This window comes from Canis aureus, chromosome 27 (genome assembly GCF_053574225.1).
Source record: "Canis aureus isolate CA01 chromosome 27, VMU_Caureus_v.1.0, whole genome shotgun sequence".
Taxonomy (NCBI): Eukaryota; Metazoa; Chordata; class Mammalia; order Carnivora; family Canidae; genus Canis; species Canis aureus.
The window spans coordinates 46,681,069-46,702,433 of record NC_135637.1 but is presented as its reverse complement, the minus strand read 5'-3'; the positions used below and the strand labels follow the sequence as shown (position 1 = coordinate 46,702,433).

Here is a 21,365-nt window from a genome sequence, read left to right as displayed (position 1 = left end):
CGGCAAGTCGCTCAGAACCCAGATGAGAAGCCTGCTCTTTGCCTTCAGAGGCTCGCTGAGGCTGTAACCCAGTACCCTCGCCTGGACCCTGCCTCCCCGGCCCCGTCCAGGGCTACTGTGGTGGCGACGCATTTTCTCTCTCAGTCCTCCCCGATACCCGGAAAAAAAAATTCAAGAAGGCCGAAGAGGGTCCCCAAACTCCCATTCCCGACCTGCCGACCATGGCATTGAACACCCGAGACGAAGAGTGGCTGAACCGCAGGCGCAGGCCAGACTGCAGCTGCAGCTGCAGGTGCAACTCCACACCCCAGCCTCGCTGGCAGCCCTGCGGCCGGCGGGCTCCGGGAGGCACACAGAGGGGCACCCCACCGCATCCCGCCTGGGGCTTGCGTCAGACGCGGCACCGAGGGACACCGGGCCCGTCAATGTCCCAGGATCACGGAGCCGACGCGGCCAGGCCCGCGATGTCGAGTGACGGGCCACTGGAAATCCGCCTGCCCTGGTCTCGGGGCATCCTCGGCGCCTCCACACGGAGGCAACCCTGAGCCGCAAAGTCCAACCTTCCGACTACTCGGACTGGACCACGACTCGCGGGGCCCAGACTCGGACACCCCCTAACCTAGGCCGAGCCTGGGGTGTGGGACCCAGGGAATTTAACAAAAATCCCCTGCCCCTGGACAAGCGGAGCAGGACTAACTCCATTTTCTGCTGCACCCGCCACCTCCTGCTATGACCCCCACAGGACCTGCTTATTGCTTAAGGCGCTGCCCCACCCTAGTCAAGCCACTGAGCACACCCTTACCCGAAATCAGATCATAAAAATGTAACCCCCGCTTGTGCCCCCCAACACTGCGCGCCAATTCTAACCAGAGTGATAGGCCAGTTCAAACGGTCACCATAGGGAGGGTAAACTGGGAGTCAACTGGCCCCCAGTTGCGGGCGGACTCACATGACTGTGCAACCTTCTGTGTGTGTTACAATCCCGTGGGCCACTGGCCCCCGGAAAGCTGCTACGCCTCTGAGCCCCGGGGTCCAAGTCCCTGCTCCGCCGTGTCGGGTATACTTGGACCCAAGCTCGAGCTTGTAAAGAAACCCTCGTGTGTTTGCATCGGTGTCGGCTCCTGGGGGCTTTCTCGGATTTGCTACCTGGGGCACAACGTGGGGTCCTGCTCCCGGGAGCGGGGAAGTCCATCTCTTTCCTGCTGGACACGGGGCGACTGGCTCCATTCTGCCTTCCACTCGGGTGCCGGGTTCCCCTCTCCAGTGGTGGTGGTGGTGGGAACTGATGGCACCTCCATCTCCTCCACGGACGGGCTCCCCTCTCACCCTCCTTCCTTAGAACTCCTTCCTGCCCGGCTCCTCTCCTCGGCCGGGAGATCCTACACAAACTCAAGGCCACCGTTCGTCTTTCTCCCTCACCCACTGCCTCTGCTCACCTCGTCTTACCCTTCATTTCTCCTGATCCCTCCACTCCACGCCCCCCGTCTCCCTCTACCCCTTAACCCCCAAGTCTGGGACACCTCTAAACCAATGGTGGCCACTCACCACCCCCCAGTCAAAACCCACTTAAAAGATCAAACCCCCCCGCCTCCTCTCCTTCTCAGCCCCAATTCTCCATTTCGGAAACTCACCGATGGGGACTTAAACCTAGTACAGACCGACTTGGCCAGCACGGCCTCCTTATCCCCAACAGCTCCCCGAGCATCACCCCCATTCTCCCTGCCAGGAAACCTTCTGGAGCCTATCGCCTAGTACAAGGTTGAAGACTCATCAACGAGGCTGCTAGCCCTCTCCACCCGCTGGTGCCCAACCCATACGCCCCACTTTCTACTGTTCCCTCCACCGCTACTCACTTCTCACGCTTAGGCCTCAAAGACGCCTTCTTGATTCACTGCTCCTCCACACCCACATTCATACGTTCTCTTGGCCTTCCCATGGGAAGACCCCGACACACATACCTCAGGACAACTGGCCTGGACGGTCCTGCCTCAGGGACTCCAAGGATAGTCCCCATCTCTTTGGCCAGGCCCTTTCTAGACATCTCCAACAAGGCTCTTTCACACAGAGCACACTCCTCCAAGAAGTCGATGACCTTCCCCTTTGTAGGCCCTCCCGACCTTCCTCACAGGAAGACACTGCTCTCCTCCTCAGCTTCCTTGGTTCTAAAGGGTACCCGGTCACTCCCTCCAAAGCGCAACTTTGCACCCCCACGGTTACCTAGCTGGGTATATCCTTAACCCCTACACCTCGAAAACACTCACTGGAGACCGCCTCCGCCTACCACAACACCAGCATCTCCGGCCTCCCCTCTCCCCGCCAGAACGCCGACAACCTTCTCTCTTTCTTGGCTCTCGTGGGTTTCCTCTCGTACTGGATTCCTAACTTCGCTCTCCTGGCACGACCCCTCCACAGGGCAGCCAAACCAACCCCACGGGGGCCACGGACAGACCCCTCCCCTGTCAAACACCTTTTCTCCAAACGGGAAAACTGCCTTACTCTGGGACCCGTTACAGCTCTTCCAGATCCCCCAAAACCTCCCTACTTATTGACTGATGAACGTTCCCGCTCGGCCCCTCGCCTCCTGGTACAGCCAACAGGACCAACGGAGCGGACACGGGCGTACCTCTCACAACAGCTAGATGTCGCCGCTCAGGGCTGGCAACCATGTCTCAGAGCCCTGGCTGGGGCCGCCTCCCTGACAAAGGAGGCCCTTAGACTCACTCTACAAGGCCCCTCACCGTTTTCTCCTCTCACCGCCTGGGACACAGATCTACTGAGCCAGAAATCTGTTTCTCATCTGGACCCCTCTAGACTCCAACTTGATCTTCTCCTCTTCATCGAAAACCCGGACATCTACCACCCACCAACCTCTCGTCTAAATCCTGCTCCCCTCCTGCGGGTGGGTACTCCCCCCGCGACTCACTCAGAACCCTCCCGTTCCTGCCCTCCACTCCTGCAGGGGCTGACTCCTCCACGTCGGGACTTTCCTATCAAGCCCTCCCGAAGCCTGACCGAATCCTCTTTGTGGATGGTAGTTCTCTCGTCGCCCCGGACGGCCAGAGAGAGACACGCGGCCTACGCCGTACTTGCTTACCCTCGATGCCGTCCTGGAGGCGGCTGCCCTCCCCCTCGGGACACCACATACACTGCCTCCAAATACGCCTCCCTCATCACACACACACACATTCTGTCCTCTGGCAAGAGCGAGGGTGTCTTACCACCAAGGGTACCACCCATAATCAATGGGCACCTCATTTCACAACTACTGGAGACCCTCAGCCCAGACCCTCAGACCCCACAACCTCACTCAAGTAGCCACTGTCCACTGTCGTGGACCGACCCTCCCAGGACCTGGTGTCCCGAGGCAACAACAAAGCCGACTCTCCACTGCCCGACCCACTGCCTTAGACCCCCACCAGCTCCCCTCCTCTTCCTCCACACACCACAGTCCCCCTCTTACACACACCAGGAAACTCACACAGACACCCAGAAGGATGGGAGGAATCGCCAGGGACAAAGGCCGCATCTTCATTCCAAAGAAACTCGCTCTTCCAGACCATTCAGCCCCCATGATCGTTTCAGACATACGGCAGTCCCTACACGTCGGGCCCAAGGCCTTACACCAGTTCCTACAACCCCTTTTCCACCCTCCACATGTGCCACAGGTTACCGGAGAGGCGCCGAAGTCTTGCAAACCCTGCTCCACGGTCAACGCTCGAGGGGGAGTTCGCAGGCCCGGCTGGTCCCAATCCCCAGCTCTGCGCACACCAACCTGGCGAGGACTGGCAGCCTGACTTTTCCCACGTGCCACGCCATAAATCCTTTCCCTACCTGTTAGCCTCAGTGGACACCTTTACACGGTGGATAGGGGCTTTCTCCATACCTCGGGACACTGCGGAGGCGGCGGCCACCATAGCCCTCCAACACATCATTCCGAGGTTCGGCCTCCCGCGGACCCTACCATCCGACAACGGCCCGGCCTCATCTCCAGCATCACCCAGCAAGTCTCCGAGAGCCTAAATATTACCTGGAAACCCCAGTCTTCGGGTAAGGGAGAGCGGGTCGACGGCCTTCTCGAGGGACGTCTACCCAAACTGCCCTTGGAGCCCGCCCGTCCTGGCCACCCTCCTCCTGCTGGCTTTAACAAGGCTCAGAGCTTCCCCTAGAGGGCTGTGGGGTCTAAGTCCCTTTCAGCTTCTCTTGGGCGGCCCTTCCTGCTCACTCAAAATCTTCCCGTCACCGCCTCCTCTGCTCCTATCTTGCCTACCTTACCTAACTCTTCTAAGAGCCCTCCTGCGGGCCCATGCGACTCAGCCCGACTCCAGGGGAACCCACAGCAGATACTCCCCAAGCCCTGGCCCCAGGGGATAGCGCCCTGCTATAAGAACTATACCCAAAAACCTTACAGTCTAAGTGCGCCAGTCCCGATACGGTGGCCCTTACGACCCCCACGGCCGCCAAACTCCTAGCACACCACCCGCGGGGTACACAGCTCTAAGTGAAAGCGAGGCCCCTCACGACACGGATGCGCAGGACCACCTTTGGGACCTGCTCCAATACTGCTTTCAAAGCTCCATCCTCCTCCTCCTGGTCCTACCTCCTAGTTACTCCACCACTGACCCTTGTTAGGTGGACGTTTACATGACAGAAACTTGGCACCGGGGAATTTTCAGCACTTATTGTCAACCACCGATTCTCAACCGCCCCTGGAATGGCCAGGCCCGTACAGACTGAGTTACTGCGGGAGATGCCCTGGCCGCCGCTTCTGTTGTTCCTCCTAGTGTCACTTAGTACCTCGGACAGATAGGGGCCGCCAGTGAGCAGAGGCCTCACGGGATAAACAGCTCCCACGGAGCCTTGCACCTGCTAGGGGGCGAAGCATGTCCCACATGTGCACACACCTGAGAATCAGCATGGCCGGTCCCTCCCCCAGAAGACCAGCTGGAAGGACAGGGGAAGAGCAAGTTCCTGTCCAAGCAGCGCTAGAAGGTTCAAGGCTAAGTCTAGGCACTTACAGTATATAAAATCAGAGGATACCCCTTCTTGTTTTTTGTTTCCCGCCCCCTTTCTTCTTTTTCCTGTACTAGTTGTTTTTAGCTAATCTGCACTGAGCAAAATGACTAGGAGGAAGGATTCACCACAAAAGAAAGAATAAGAAACAGTCCTCTCTCCCACAGAGCTACAGAATTTGGATTTCAATTCATTGTCAGAAAGCCAATTCAGAAGCACAATTATGAAGCTACCGGTGGCTCTGGAAAAAAGCATAAAGGATTCAAGAGACTTCATGACTGTAGAATTTCGATCTAATCTGTCCAAAATTAAAAATCAATTAAATGAGATGCAATCCAAACTGGAGGTCCTATCCTGCTAAAAGATGAAAGGGTCAACCAAGAAATTAGAGAATTAAAAAATTCATGGAAGCTAATGAGAATGAAGATACAACCACTCAAAATCTTTGGGATACAGAAAAGCAGTTCTGAGGGGGAAATACATCACAATACAAGCATCCATCCAAAAACTGGAAAGAACTCAAATACAAAAGCTAACCTTGAACCTAAAGCAGCTGGAGATGAACAGCAAATGAACCTTCCACCAGCTGAAGAAGAGAGTTAATAAAGATTTGAGCAGATCTTAACAAAATAGAGACCAGAAGAACTGTGGAACACATCAACAAAACCAGGAGCTGGTTTTTGAAAGAATAAGATAGATAAACCATTAACCAGCCTTATTAAAAAGAAGAGAGAAAAGACCCAAATTAATAAAATCAGGAATGAGAATGGAGCGATCACCAACACCAAGGAAATACAAAGGATTATAATAACATATTATGAGCTGAGCAGCTATACACCAATAAATTATGCAATGGAGAAGAAATAGACGCATTTCTGGAAAACCACAAACTACCAAAACTGGAGCAGGAGGAAAGAGAAAACCTGAAGAGGTCGATAACCAGGGAGGAAATTGAAGCACTCATCAAAATCCTCCCAAGACACAAATACGAGGGCCACATGGCTTCCCTGGGGAATTCTATCAAATGTTTAAAGAAGAAACCATGCAGATTCTACTAAAGCTGTTTGAAAGATAGAAAGAGATGGGATACTTCCAAACTTGTTATATGAGGCCAGCATCACCTTAATTCTAAAACCAGACAAAGACCTGTCCAAAAAGGAAATTACAGACAAATATCCCTGACGAACACGGATGCAAAAATTCTCAACAAAATACTAGCCAATAGGATCCAATGATACATTAAGAAGAGTATTCACCATGACCAAGTGGGATTTCACCGCGGAACGCAAGGCTGGTTCAGCACTCCTAAAACAATCAATGTGATTGATCATATCAGCAAGAGAAAATCAAGAACCATAGGATCCTCTCAATAGATGCAGAGAAAGCTTTTGACAAAATACAGCATCCATGCCTGATCAAAACTCTTCACACTGTAGGCATAGAGGGAACATTCCTCAGCATCTTAAAAGCCATCTATGAAAAGCCCACCCCAAATATCATTCTCAGTAGGGAACCGCTGGGAGCCTTTCCCCTAAGATCAGGAATACGACAGGGATCCTGAAGTGGGATTCAAATCCAGAACCCGAGGATCATGAACTGAGCCAAAGGCAGATGCTTAACCGCTGAGCCACCCAGGCGTCCCTCATCTCTCACTTTCAACCAAAAGCTAGAAACAATTAAACTTAATAGGCATGTTGAATCCCTAGAGAAGAGGTCAAAAGCTTGGTGTGTTGTGCCAGTGAGCCAAATTGTGAATGTAAAGGAAAAGTTCTTAAAGGAAATTGAAAGGGCTATTCCAGAGAACACATAAATCCTAAGAAAGCAAAAGAATCTTACCACTTATATGGGGAAAATTTTAGTGGTTTGGATGGAACATCAAACCAGCCACAATATCTCAACGCAAAACTTAATGCAGAGCAAGGCCCTATCGCTCTTCAATTCTGGGAAGGCTGAGAGATATAAGGAAGCTGTAGAATAAAAGACTGAAGCTAGCAGAGGTTGGTTCCTAAGATTGAAGGAAGGAAACCATCTCTATAACATAAAAGTGCAAAGTGAGGCAGCAAGTACTGATGCAGAAGCGGTAACAAATTACCCAGATCAAGCTAAGACAACTCATGAGGGTGCCTACACTAAACAAATTTTTTTTAAGATTTGAGAGAGACAGCACCCACCCGCACACTCGTGAGTGCACAGTGGGGAGGGGAAGAAGGAGAGCGAGAGAGAAACTACAAGCAGACTCCACGCCGAGCACAGAGACCAACACAAGGCCCAATCTCACAGCCCTGAGATCATGGCCTGAGCAGAAACCAAGAGTAGGATGCTTAACAGACTGAGCCACCCAGGAGCCCCACAATAAATTTTCAACAGAGACCAAACAGACATATGGGAAGAAGATGTCATTTGGGACTTCATGGCTACACAAGAGAAGTCATGGCACGCTTCAAAGGAGGGGATGACTCCCTTATTAGGAGCTCATGCAGCTGATGACTTGAAGTAGAAATCTAAGCCCATTTACCATTCCAAAAATCCTAGTGCCTTTATGAATTATGCTAAGTGTACTCGACAAATGGAGCCTGGATGACAGCACACCTGTTCACAACATGGTTTACTGCATATTTGAAACCCACTGTTGAGACCTACTGCTCAAGGGGGAAAAAAAAGATTCCTTTCAAAATATCACCGCTGACGATACACTTGGAGACACATTCTGATGGGAGTTGTACAATGGCATTAATGTTTTCCTGACTGCTACACATCTGCTCTGTAGTGCATGGATCAAGGAATAAGTATGCCTTTCAGGTCTTATTATTTAAGAAACAAATTTTGGAGGTGCCTGGCTGGCTCAATTGGAAGACATGTGACTTGATCTCAGGGTTGTGAGTTCAGGCCCCATGTTGGGTCTAGAGATTTCTTTAAAAAACCTAAAAATAATAATAAATAAATTTGTAAGGCTACAGCTGCCACAGTGATTCCTCTGATGGATATAGGCTAAGTAAACTGAAAACTTCTGGGAAGGGTTCACCATTCCAGATGCCATTGAGAACACTCTCATGGTACCAATGCAGGAAAAAAATCCAGAATAGAGACACAAAAGATGAAAGCAAATTACTATAAAAAAAATGACCAAATAATAAAGACAGCAAAAGACAAAGAAAGGAACACAATAGCAAAAGAAAACAACCAAAATGGCAATACTAAGTCTTCATCCATCAATAATTATTGAAATGTTAAAAATTAAACTTTTTTATTTTATATTTTAAAGATTTTATTAATTTATTCGTGAGAGTTAGAGAGAAGGGGGCAGAGATACAGGCAGAGGGAGAAGCAGGCTCCATGCAGGGAGCCTGACATGGGACTCGACCCTGGGTCCCCAGGATCACGCCCTGGGCCGAAGGTGGCGCTAAACTGCTAAGTCACCGGGGCTGCCCATAAACTCATTAAAAAAAACAAAAAAAAAGAAAGAAAGAAAGAAAAAGATGTATTTTTCCAGAGAGAGTGCACATGCATGTGAGCAGGTCAAGGGCAGAGGGAGAAGAGAGAGAGAATCCCAGCAGACTCTCTCCTGAACGCGGAGCCAGACATGGGGCTTGATCTCCTGACCCTGAGGTCAAGATCTAAGCCAAAACCAAGAGTCAGATGCTCAACCGACTGAGCCACCCAGGTGCCCCAGCATTAAACTCTTTACTCAAAAGCCATAGAGTGGCTGAATGGATAAATAAAACAAGAACCAGTAACATGCTGCCATAAGAGACTTGTGGTATATTGAAGAATACACACAGACTGTAAGTGAAGGAATGGAAAATATTCCATGCAAATGGTAACTAAAAGAAAGGGTGGCTCTGCTTATGTCAGACAAAATGGACTTTAAGTTAAAAATGGTCTCACGAAACGAAGAATGCCATTATGTAATGATAAAAGGGTTAACCCAGAAGTAAAACATAAGACTTGTAAATACACATGCACCCCACATCATAGCATCACAGTGATAGACAGTAATCCCCCTCACCCACGGTTTTGCTTTCCATGGTTTCAATTACCTGTGATCAACTGTAATCTGGAAGCAGATGACCCTCCTCCTTCTGAGGTAAGATCAGAAGATCAACAGTAGCCTAACACTACGTCACAAGGCCTACGTTATTCACCTACTTCATCTCATCACACAGGCATTGCGTCGCCTCACATCATCATAAGAAAAGGGGTGCGTACGGTACAATAAGGTATTTTGTGAGAGAGACATTCACATAACTTTTTTTAGGCCATGTTGTTACAATTTTTTGTATATTAGCTTTATCGTTAATATCTCACGGTACCTAATTTATAAAGTAACCTTTATCATAGAAATAGATGTTTAAGAAAAAAACAGGATATGCAGTTGATCTGTGAACACCACAGGGTTGAACTGCATGGGTTCACTTAAATGTAGCTTCTCAAAGAGCTGCCAACATTAAGCCACAAGGCATTTATTTACAACCGCATAGGACCAAACTGAAGGCCTTTAGCACAGACGTCCCATCTGTTGTTGCCTTCTGAGTACCTAGAGAGGCTCAGTGAGGCTGCCAGCATCCGCCCACCACAGGAGGTCCCAGGACTGGGCAGGTCACATCATGTACTAATGGGGTGATTGGGCTGAACTCCTGGGGCTGGCAGGTAGAAGGCTGGGCTAAAGTAGAAAGTGCCCAGAGGGCAGAGACAGTGCCGCAAAGAGAGCCCCACACCCCTGGTGCCCTCATCCCTCCCAAGTCCTCCATGCAGTAGGTGTGACTGCAGGCCTTGGGCCCCTCCTGGGCTGGGTGTGGACTCCTCCTCCTAGTGGTGCCCTGGCCCCATGGCCTCCTGGAGGCCAGCACACTCAAGTTTGGCTACAGTAGCTGTTGACCATGGCTTGTGGTACACCAGCAGGCAGATGGGGCAGCTATACTGAACCTCCAAGATACTGCTGCCACCTTTAGACCCACCCAGTGACCTACTGATGAGCCAAGGCTACCAGGCTGCAGGACATGGCCATCTCGGGGCCACCATTCCTGTCACGAGCCAGTACACTCACGTAAGTATGTATACAGTACCCTGACCCTATCTTCTCTTTTTTATTAGAGTGCAGGTGGGCAAGTTGCGGGAGGGAGTGGGAGAGAGGATCTTAAGCAGGCTCTATGCCCAGCATGGAGTCTACACTGGGGCTTGAATTCATGACCCTGAGATCATGTATGGTCTACGTTGAAATCAAGAGTCAGATGCTTAACTGAATCATCCAGGTGCCCCCACACCCTTGAAGGTAGACTCCATTGGGCGTGGAGCCCAATGCAGGGCCTGAACTCATGACCCTGAGATTGAGACCTGAGCCGACATCAAGAGTTGAACTCTTAACTGAAGGAGCCACCCAAGCACCCCTATTTTCTCTTCTTTGTGATTTTTTTAATATTTCCTTTTCTCTAGTTTACTTTACTATATAAATACAGTATATCATACATATAACATAAAATATGTGTTATTCCTGTCGGTAAGGCTTCTCACAATAGTATGCCATTAGTACTTACGTTTTGGGGGAAGACAAAAGTTATATACAGATTTCTCACTGTTGGCATCTGTATCCACCATGCTGTTCTCAAGGGTCAACTGTACTAACAAACTAAATTCAACAGCACATCAAGAGAGTCCTATACCCTGACCAAGTGGGATTTATCCTTGGGATTCAAAGTTGGCCTCACACATGCAAAATCAATGCAAATCAATGTGAGACACAATACAAACAATGAGACACAAATATTACATCATCATCATTTCAACAGACGCAGAACATGTGACAAACTTCAACACCAACTCATGTTCAGTAAAACTTCTAAAACCTCAACACAATAAAGCCCATCTATGAAAACTCTACAGCTAATATAACCAGTGCGTTAAACCTGAAAGAACAAGGCAACGATCTCCACTCTCACTACTGCTACTCAACACTGTTCTGGAAGTCCTAGCCTGAGCAATCAGGCAAGACACAGAAACACAAGGTGTAGAAGTCATAAAGAAAAAAGTAAAATTATCTATTCACAGGTGGAAAGATCATATATGTAGGAAAGTGTAAAGACTTTCCACAAAAACCTACTAAAATTCAGTAAACTTACACAATATAAAATCAACATTTAAAAATTGGAGACATTTCGAAAGACTAACAATGAAATACCTAAAAAAGAAATTAAGAAAACAATTCCATCTACCATAACAACAGCAAGAATAAAATACTTAGGAACCAAAAGAGGTGCAAGACTCGTATGCTGAAAATTATAAACACTGATGAAGGAAATTTTCAAAGACACAAATAAATGGAAAGACATTCCAAGTTCCTGGATTGGAAAAATACTGTTAACCTATCCATACTACTCAAAGTGAAGCCTCCATCTCCTTGACTCCTTCTCACCGTCTCTCTCATTTCTCCGCCTGGGAGGGGTGTCCCCAGCTCTCCTCATATCTGGGTGCTTCTCAACACTCACCTATGAGTCATCAGAAGGTTCACACAGAAGCCTCAATTCCCTGATCTTCCCCACCACAACCCCCCTCAAAAAGAATAGGGGCTATAAAGGAAAACCCCAGTTCTGTCTACCTCCTTCAAAGGGAAAAACCTGGGGCTTCCCTGCTGGGAGTCTCTCCTGTGTCTCCGTTACTCTTCACACAAGTGACTTCTGACACTTTAGGCGTGAGGCGATTTTTCCCTGCAATGAGAACTCAGTCACATCACATCTCTGATACCATCCACCTGGAGATAGTGGCGGATCCCAACTTACCCGCCCAGTCCCACAAGACCGCCCCCGCCCTACTTCAGATGCCAATAGTAGTTAAGTCCCCAGGTTATACAACTTGTCTGATCTGGATGCAAATCAGAGGCTCCCATGAGCACCCCCTCGGGTTGGAGTAATTTGCTACAGTGGCTCACAGATCTCAGGAAAACACATTTACCAGTTATAAAAGGACAAACAATACAGATGAAGAGCCGGATGAAGACTTACACAGGGTGAAGTCCTGGCGGGGGGAGGACGTGCAGGAGTTTCTGTCCTTGTGGTGTTGGGGTACATCTAGGTGGAAGCTCTCCAAATCCCCTATGACTGGGGTTTTAGGGAGGTCTCCTCACATAGGCATGATCAATCATTCCATTTCCAGCCCCTCTTCCCTGCTCTGGAAGATGAGGGATGGGGCCTAAAATTCCAAGCTCGTAATCATGGCCTCATCTTTCTGGGGACCAGTCCCATCTGGGAGCCATCTGAGAGCACAGCCTGAGCCACCTCATTAGAACAAAAGATGATCCTAGCACCCTTATCACTTGGGAATTTATAAAGCTTTCAAGAGCCCTCTGGGGACTCCTGGGTGGCTCAGTGGGTTACCCTGCCTTTGGCCCAGGGCGTGGTCCTAGTGTCCCAGGATCCAGTCCCACATCGGGCTCCCTGGGCGGAAGCCTACTTCTCTCTCTGTCTGTGTCTCTGCCCCTCTCTCTCTCTCTCTGTCTCTCTCATGAATAAATAAAATCTTAAAAGAACAAAAGCCCTCTGTCAGGGATGGGGGTCAAAGACCAAATGCTGGAACAGAGGATGTTCCTAGTGTTATTACTTAGGAAATGACAAGGTTTCAGGAGCTCTGTGCCAGCAACTGAGGGCAGAGACTGATGCATATTCTCAATCATCTCATAGTGCTCCTAACTCCAATAAGCCCTCATCAGACTGGTATTCCTTCTGTCATTCTTACAGCGCTCCTTTGAAACCAGCTTTCTTACGGGTCTGCTGACTTGGTTTAGTGGGCCCCATCCTCTTTCAAAGCTAAGTTCTTGGAGAGCAGACACCCCGAATGTTTACACCGTCTTCCCGGTGAGAGCAGTTTCTGAACAAAACAGGAAGTCAACAAATATTTGAATAAATAGTTGAATGAACGCTCCGTGTTGATCGTATCACGTTCACCTATTCCTTTGATGAACATTTCATTGACCTTACTTTATAAACTAATGTTTTGAGAATTCACTCACCCAACTGCGTGTTGTTCAAAGTGGGAATACTGAAGCATAATGAAAGGGAAACTGGGTAAACAGACTAGAAGTACCAGTGTCAGGCGAAGTTGTCCTTTTATACGCAGCATCAGAACACTTGCACAGTGTCCATGTTTGACCAGTGCTTGTCGATTTCATGAAGAATTGAGCCCCAGCTGGATCCAGAAACAGCAGTCCCCACTGGAACGTTGGTTGTGTTTTCTTGTTTTGATAGTTTTCCTTGAAGCCACACCATCCGGGAAATCCACAACCACAGCTCCAGGACAGATGCTGCTCCTCTTCCCCATCAGGTCAGCTGTGCGTTTTCATTGTCAGGCCACTGAGGTAGAATTAGTTGACTCCATGTCGGCCCGCTGGGGTGGTTGCAACATTTCCTGCAACTTGGCGTGCACCCGGGCAAGTTCCACTCTGTTGAGCTTCCCCCACCTGTATTCATCCAAGTATACAACACATTCAGCAGGAACAGGGGACTGCACACGCTTCAGCTCCTTCAACCCTCCTAACTGTTGAAGCACGTTCGTGATGCCCGATGTGGAGATGACATTGTCGTAGAACACGAGCGAGGGGAGGCTCGAGCAGCAGCACAGAGCAGGCAAGCAGGGTTCGGAGCTGGGCTTCCTTCAGCCGGCAGCTGCACAAGTTCAGGTGCTGTAGAGTGCCAGACACCTCCCCCAGCAGAACCTGGAGGGGCCCAGGAACCGTGTGGGACAGGTTATTGCCACAGAGAACCAACTCCTTCAGGCAGGTGGCACGAATGCTCTGGGACAAGTAGGTGATGTCATTCTCAATGAGCCTGCATCCATTGATCACCAGCGTCTCCAGTGGTTTTGCAGGCCATTGTGGACAGACAGACACAGTCACTTCTTGGAAACTCGAGTGTCCCACTAGATACATTTGGGAAAGATCCAGAAATCTGGCCTGAGAAATTGGCACAATGCCTACCCGAGTCTGGATGCACATGGTGGGAGCCAGGCTTCTGTAGTGGTTAAGACCACAGAGTGTGGAGTGAAACCCATCCCCGCTGGCCATGGGACCTCTCTGTTTGCAGACTATGGAGTCAGGCACCTCTCAGCCTTAGCTTCCTAATAAGCCCCATCAACACAATTATCGCACATGCTCCACAAAGTGTGGCTGAATTAATGAAATTTAGCTATAGCTCCTACACATGGTAAAGCATAGGTTTTACTGGCTGGAGAATTTGGGAAGATGGTTCCCCATGCTTCTATTTACTCAAAGACCAGGCCCCAGGAGAACAGCTCTGTATTCAGGGGGGTAGGGGGGGGCAGGCTACAGAGAAGTCTGTGAGACACAAAAGAGAGGAAGGAGTTCATCAAATCAGCTGAGCTTAGACATTGGTGAGGGGGCAGTTCCCTCCCTCAAACACCACCCTGACAACCTACCATCCTGGTTCACTTTCTCTACATAAGCTCTAGGAAGACGAGACCCTGAGTTTGGTCAGAGTTTCATATCCATTCTTAGCTGTCTGCTTGGCACGGACTGAGTGCGTGAAAATGAATGAAAGAGTGAATGACAGGCCAATTTCAGACCTGCATCTTTCTCTTCTATAGCAATCGACAGCCACTGGCTGGTCCAAGACCTCAACCTTGCAGTCTGTGTCCTCAGTGACTCTGCGGCCTCACAGGATTGGAAATCCAGGCTTGTCTCTGCTCCGACGCAGCGGGGTTCAGGGACGACTCCAGGGATCCTGGCCCCTGGCCCTTCAGAGGGACTTGTCACACACTCAGCATCTTATGCAGCTGGCCCGAGAGACAGCCAAAGATGAGATGGAGCTTCTAGAGGCGGCCCAGTGGACTCAGCAAAAAGAAGCAGTCTGCAGGGAAATCCCAGGGGATGTCGTTCATGATGAGGTTGCCCAGGTTGCTCATTTACCCTTGCGCGGGTAAAAAAACTGGATTAGGTCAGAACGGGAGCAGAACGTACTCCTGTAATGAAGCCTCAGCTCCCGGATGGTCTCCAGCTCCAGCATCCCCAGGATCTCGACAAGGCTGAGGAATGGCACTTGGACAATGACCAGTGTCTGACAGTGGAGGCGCAGACCGCCATGGTTCTTCTCGACTCTCTGGAGTGTGTACGAGGGGAACCCAGACAGGTGGAAGAAGCCGAACAAACCACCTAGGAAAAGGTCTCTGTGTATTTCCTCGGGTTCTCGGTGATGCTAAGGCTGTTCTTTGTAACTGGGTGTCAGCTTGTCCGCCTCCGGCTCTTCTAGCATGTGAGTGATGACAAAGGGTGCAGGAGTAGCCTCCGAGCACTCCTCCCAGTTGGAGTGCTCAACGTCATGGGTAAAATCCAGCACCTTCAGCTTTGATCTCCTGTGGGGAATGAGGAGGAGAGCAGACATGAGGAATTTCAGGCCTGTAGAGCGGGGCCGGCAGGAGACCCGGCAGCAGCGGCAGACCCTGGGGACCCACCACTGTGCCAACCAGCAGCCCTGCCCTCTGCCGTCCACTACGCCTTCTAGGTGCCCTCCTTGCTTCCCCACATTATACGTTGCCGGGATACCACCCAGGAACCCAGCCACACTCTTAACCACCTCAGTAGCATGATCAGCTCTGAACTATGCCAGGACTCTCTTCACGGAGGGACTCTGACAATGGCCTCAGGGCCTCATGATGACAGATGCTGCACCACCAGGAGAGGCTAGCACATGCTTGGACTCCACATCCCTGAATCCAGCTCCCACTTCTGCAATTCACTGTGCCCCTACCAGCACCCCAACTCTCCAGTTACCTGGGCCAAACTGCGTTAGGAGGAACCAATTCCAGCCCATCCAGGACGGCTTCCAAGAGGTCTTGAGTTCTTGACTGATCTCTTAACGGTCCCAGACGGAGGCAGGGAAAGGGCCAGGCCTGCACCATTGCTGTCACAGTCTTCGTGTGTCCCCCATCAAAGGCTGCTGTGGACAGAGTTGGGAAAAGGCCCACAGGGAGCTCTTCCAGGTCACGTACAGCTGAGGCCTTCTCATTCCGCAGGCTCTGTGCTGCAAGATCCAAGAGATTGAGAGGGTCTTGTCCACTCATCTCCACCAACCTGGCACAAGGTTAAGGGAAAAGCCTAAGTAGATTTTCACAGTGCTCAGCCTCCTCCTGTTGGCACAGGACACTCAGCCTCAACCACCCATCTTAGCAGGAAGTGAGACCCTAGGCGGTCCTCCACCTCTCCTGCCATCCTACAACTTCTAGTCCTAAATCTTCAGCTCTTTCTCTGCTAGGTTCACCCAGTGTCCCTTAATACCAGCTAAGTGAAGGAAAACAATTATGGCTTCATCTCCATTCTTTATTGGACTTCAGAGAGTATAAATTGTTCCAAACCTAATTTCCTGAACTTTCCCAAAGATCATCACCATCTCCAAGGTGATTTCAAGGAGCCGGACAGAATAACCCATCTCTTACCCCAGTCCAGTGGTAAGAGGTCGGGTCCTGAGGTTTTGTTTGCCTTCTCTGGCAAGCAGAGCTTCTAAAACAGTAACGGCAACTTTCCACAAGTTCAGATCTGTCCTCCTTCCTGCTCTATGGAATACGTTCCTATTCACATTCTACCAAGCTCAGAGCAATTCAGAGACTAGAAAATTATTTTTAAAAAATCAAGAAGACATAAAAAACCCCTCTTATGGGGCTAGTGAATTTTTGACATAAAATGTCAGAAAAAGACAAGAGAAGGGAACATTAAAGCACCATCGTGGGGTGCCTGGGTGGCTCAGCTCTGCGGCTGCCTTCAGCTCAGGTCATGATCCCAGGGTCTTGGGATTGAGCCCCGAATGGGGCTCCCTGCACTCAGCGAGGAGTCTGCTTCTCCCTCTGCCCTTCTTTCCCCGCTTGTCCTATCTCAAGTAAATAATCCTTCTTTAAAATGTACCATCTCAAGTATAAGTAGATACAAAGGTCGTTACTAAAACATTACTAAGAAGAACTAATTGGCGTTCTTTGAACAGAATCACAAAGCATTTCTTCTAGGAACAAGAGCAGACTGACACATTTGAGAATCTCTCAGTGAACTTCTGATGACACATGGACAACTGAGCCTGAGTGCTCTCAGCTGCCTCCTGAAACCCTAAATGAAGTAAAGGAATAGCTAAGACCAGAAAGTCAAGTAGAATGAATTAGCCCCCTCTTCAAGAAAAGCCAACTTTTAGAATCTGAAAAAGGTGGATTGGGAAACTAGTGTGCAGACTACAGAAGCCAACACCTAAGCCTATACAGGTGGTGAAATCAGAAATCAATTGCAGAAGCCACGAGGCCTCAGGAGCAACAGCCGCAGGCAGGGCCCCAGGCGAGGGCCAGAGCCACCCGCCAGCACTGTGGTACTTGAGGAGGCTCTACAACCACATGCGTTTACCTCCACCACCAGCACGGCCAGCAATCCACACCCGGGCCCGACCTTCCTCTACTTCCCACCCCGACTGCTCTGCTGCTCCCTGGAGCAGTGCTCAGCCCTCACATCCCATGGCAGGCTGCTCTTCTGTGGGGCACAAGGGGAATGCGCTGGGGCAGGTTTGGTACGTGAGCATTTAGAACCACCAAAACACTGGACTATGACCCAACTGAGCATGCTCCACTTATGTATGAGCAGGAAGGGGCACCTGCTCAGAGCTGAGGCCCGGGAGGCAGCTTATGGAGCAGGCAGGACAGGAGGGCACACCAGGCCCCTGTCACAACCACCAACTGTTCTGATGGCAGAGCTCCTCGGAAGCAGGAGGGCCCTTGCTGCAGAAGTGGCTGTGTGTGAACCCTCCCCTGTGCTTCTGAAATGTCCCATTTCTCTGAAGGAACAGCCCAAGAAGAGCCACATGCCTGGAACCCAGAGGGGTGTCTCTGCCCTTGCCCCTCCCTCATGCCCCTCTCACTCAGCAAAAAAGTCAGTCCAACTACTTGACTCCTCATGAGGGATGTATATCCTACTGATGGCTGCAGAGGACACAGAAAAGAGGTTCTCCAAAGGTAGGCAGTGAGAACTCCCACCCTCTGAGGCGACCTCCATTCCCCTCCCCCTCAGCCTGTCAGCCTTCCTCCCAAATGCCTTTCTGAGGAGGAGCCATTCCCACCTACAGCTGCTCCCACCTGAAGCCACTAAGCATCTCCCCGATGCGCACCTGCACCTGAACGATCCTCATCAACCTCCCTCTGTAGTTGAGGTGGCTGTTTAAGCACAGTCTACTTGTCACACTGACTTCTGCTTTCTCCCTTTGTGGAGATTCTCAGCCCAAGGCCTCGGGCCTCTGCCCAGCAGGTAGGAGGAGATGAGGCCTCTGGCTTCTGAGTGCAGCCAACAATGGGTCACTCCTCTTCTCCTCCACAAAATCCAGGATCTATTGCTGGCCAACTGACCACGTGCACCGCCTGAATGCACTTCACCTATGTGGGAAGGGTCTCCCCTGAGATTCCAGTGGCCTCTAATCCTGGGGAAGACTCAGAAGAGGAAGACCAGTGAGTAAATGATGGCCTTGGCCACTGCAGCTGGTCTTGGGCTATGATGGATACTCATCTTGTCCTCCCTGCATTATTTGTTGCAGATTCCCCTCAAGGTCCCTACAAACTCTGCTGTCCTCCTCGCTAAGTTGCCAGGTGGCCTTCCTCACACCTTCATCTCTAAAATTTCTGAGCCCCAGCTCACCAGGCCTCTCTTGGCAAGGGTTGTGGCACTTGTCTTTTTACTGTCACAACGGGGCAAGGGAATACCAAGAGGGTCCTGGATGAATCTCCTGGGAGTCAAACTTATTGCTCTTTATGCCCTGGTTTTAATTTTTTTTTCCGATTTTATTTATTTATTCATGAGAGACACAGAAAGAGAGGCAGAGACAGAGGCAGAGAGAGAAGATTTCCCTCGGGGAGCCCGATGTGGGACTTGATCCAAGAAGTGCAGGATCACGCCATGAGCTGAAGGCAGGTGCTTAACTGCTGAGCCACCCAGGCGTCCTTCTATGTCCCGGTTTAAAAGCAGCCCTATCCTTTCCTAACCTGGGTCATTCACTCCAACCAAGAATGGGGGCTCCTTTGCTTGCCAACTCGGTGCTAGACACAAAGAGGATAAAGTCTTCAGGTGGCAGCCGTGGCTTCTAACTCTGTGGGACTCCTCCGCTCACCAGTGGATAGTTGTGGAACCTAACCAACGTTATCACTTGGTGGGTTTGACAGAACTTACCTCACAAGATGCAGTTCTGGGCATGCGGTCATGTCATGTCCAACGGTCTTCCACCAGGGCCCAGCAGCATTACAGGAACGGCTTTATGAAACATATCCGAGCCACCTCTGTGGACAGCATGGGTTTGCTCCAGACTCCTGGAAGGTATCGTTCCCTACCCATGATACACCCAATCTTCTGAGATCTGCTCAGTCTTATGCCCAAGTAACAAGGCTGCTTTCAACTGCAGCTTAGACTCTGCTGCTCTGCAGAGAACTTTCCTATCCTGGGATACACTCAAAAGTCGAAGTCTTTTTGGGTTCAGTCAGTTAAGAGTCTGACTTTGGTCAGGTCGTGATCTCAACGTCCTTGAATGGAGCCCTGCGTTGGGAACTTTGGCTCAGGTTGTGATCTCAATGTCCTGGGATCGTGCCCTGTGTTGGGATCCGTGCTCAGCAGGGAACCTGCTTCTCCCTCTCCCTCTGCTCCTGCCCTGTGCTCTCCTTCTTTAACAAATAAAACCTTTTTTTTTTAAGTGGCAGTCTTTTGTGTCACCTGGTATACAAGGCAGAGAAGTGTTCTGAGATGTGGAATATGTTGTCTCCAAAACCTGAAAAGTCCTCTCAGGCATTGTGCTTCCTTCTCTGCAGGAGATTCAAGTGGTAAAACTCATGTTTTACTTTGGATGATAGGACCCAGCATGTCCCCAACTGTTGGGGCACTCAAAATTGTTCTCATGTGGCAGATAATCGAATCTTCACAGGCATCTTCTCCAACAATGGAATGCACGTTTCTTACCAAGGCTTCCAATGTGCCAGACATTTCCTGTAATCTAACTCCATTGACAAGCTATCAGAGGAGCAAATCGGCACAATGTTCTTCAGATACCCAGGTGGTACGTGAACTATGACAGACTGGAAAGGTACAACCCTGGAGCAATGGGAAATGCATACTGTTGTCTGCTCCATGTGAATCCAAACGGTATCTGATAGGGATAGAAAGAAACACATTTGCCAACTAATGTTTGTATACCCTGTACCTGAGAAGTCATGAATCTGGCTTGAGCGAAGAGACTACATCTGGCATAGCAGCCTCAGTTGGGGCTACTATCTGGGTGAATTTATGGAAATTTCGGCCAACCTCCAGGATGAATCTGGTTTCTGCAGGGGTAGACAGGTGAATTAAATGGAAATGTGACAAGGACCATCACTTGAATCCTTTATATCCTTAAGAGGAATAAAATTAGGGATGCCTGGATGGCTCAGTAGTTGAGCATTTGTCTTAGGGTCAGGGAGTGATCCTGGGGTCCCAGGATCCAGTCCCACATTGGACTCCCTGCATGGAGCCTGCTTCTCCTCCCTCTGCCTATGTCTCTACCTCTCTCTCTCTGTCTCATGTGAATAAATAAAATCTTTTTTAAAAACAAAGGAATAAAAAAAACACCAAACAAAACAAAACAACAAAAGAGTAATAAAAATATCCGTCATTCCTCCTAGATTGTGATATTGTTTTATACTTACTATTTTGACCAGGGATGGAAACAGGTACAGAGGCCTCCACTTGGCCTCCACAATCATGATAGTTCTGATCCTACAAATGAAAGACGCAATGTGTGTTCTGCATGGATTTTCAAACATTCTATTCCATTACACATCTGCAAACTGAGTAATGTCACACGGTTACCATTGTGAGCTGGATCCTGACCTGGGATTCTATTTATTTGGCTCCCCATAGGCCCCATCCTAACAGTGAGCCACGATTATGTTTTGTATATCCAGAAACTAATGTTAACTCTGACCCTACATCCAACAATATTAAAATTCTTGGTATATTCCCCCTTCCCCAGTCCACTCCTCAAATTACTCCTAGAGTCCAATCCCCCTTGTTTATTTACATTTACCCAAATGTGGTAGGCAGCCTCCCAAATGGCCACAATGATTCTAGCCTCCTGGTATTCAGTCATTCCCTTGTGAAGTCCCCTGCCTCACTGAGTAAGGCAGACCTGTGACAATCTGTGACAATTACAATGTGTGACTTCCAACGTTAGGTCATAAAAGGCATTGTGACTTCCGCTTTGCTTCCCCTGGATCACTTGCTTTCACGTCACGGAAACACCCAAGTAGCCTTATGGAAACATCCATGAGGCAAGGAATTGAGGCCTCTTGTCAAAAACTTACTGGCCGGGCACCGGGGTGGCCCA

General features: G+C 49.8%; 1 long non-coding RNA gene across 2 annotated transcripts; it reads right to left on the bottom strand.

The window, feature by feature from the left end:
- Positions 1-19,549: 19,549 nt before the first annotated feature.
- Positions 19,550-21,145, bottom strand: LOC144299398 (uncharacterized). Of its 2 annotated transcripts, none has more exons than XR_013366139.1 (3): positions 21,066-21,145; positions 20,686-20,826; positions 19,550-20,150 (listed from the first exon to the last, which is right to left on the bottom strand). It is a non-coding gene; the product is annotated as an uncharacterized LOC144299398 (long non-coding RNA). The 2 variants fall into 2 exon arrangements; XR_013366140.1 differs by having other exon boundaries at positions 20,686-20,755.
- Between the last annotated feature and the right edge of the window lie 220 nt (positions 21,146-21,365).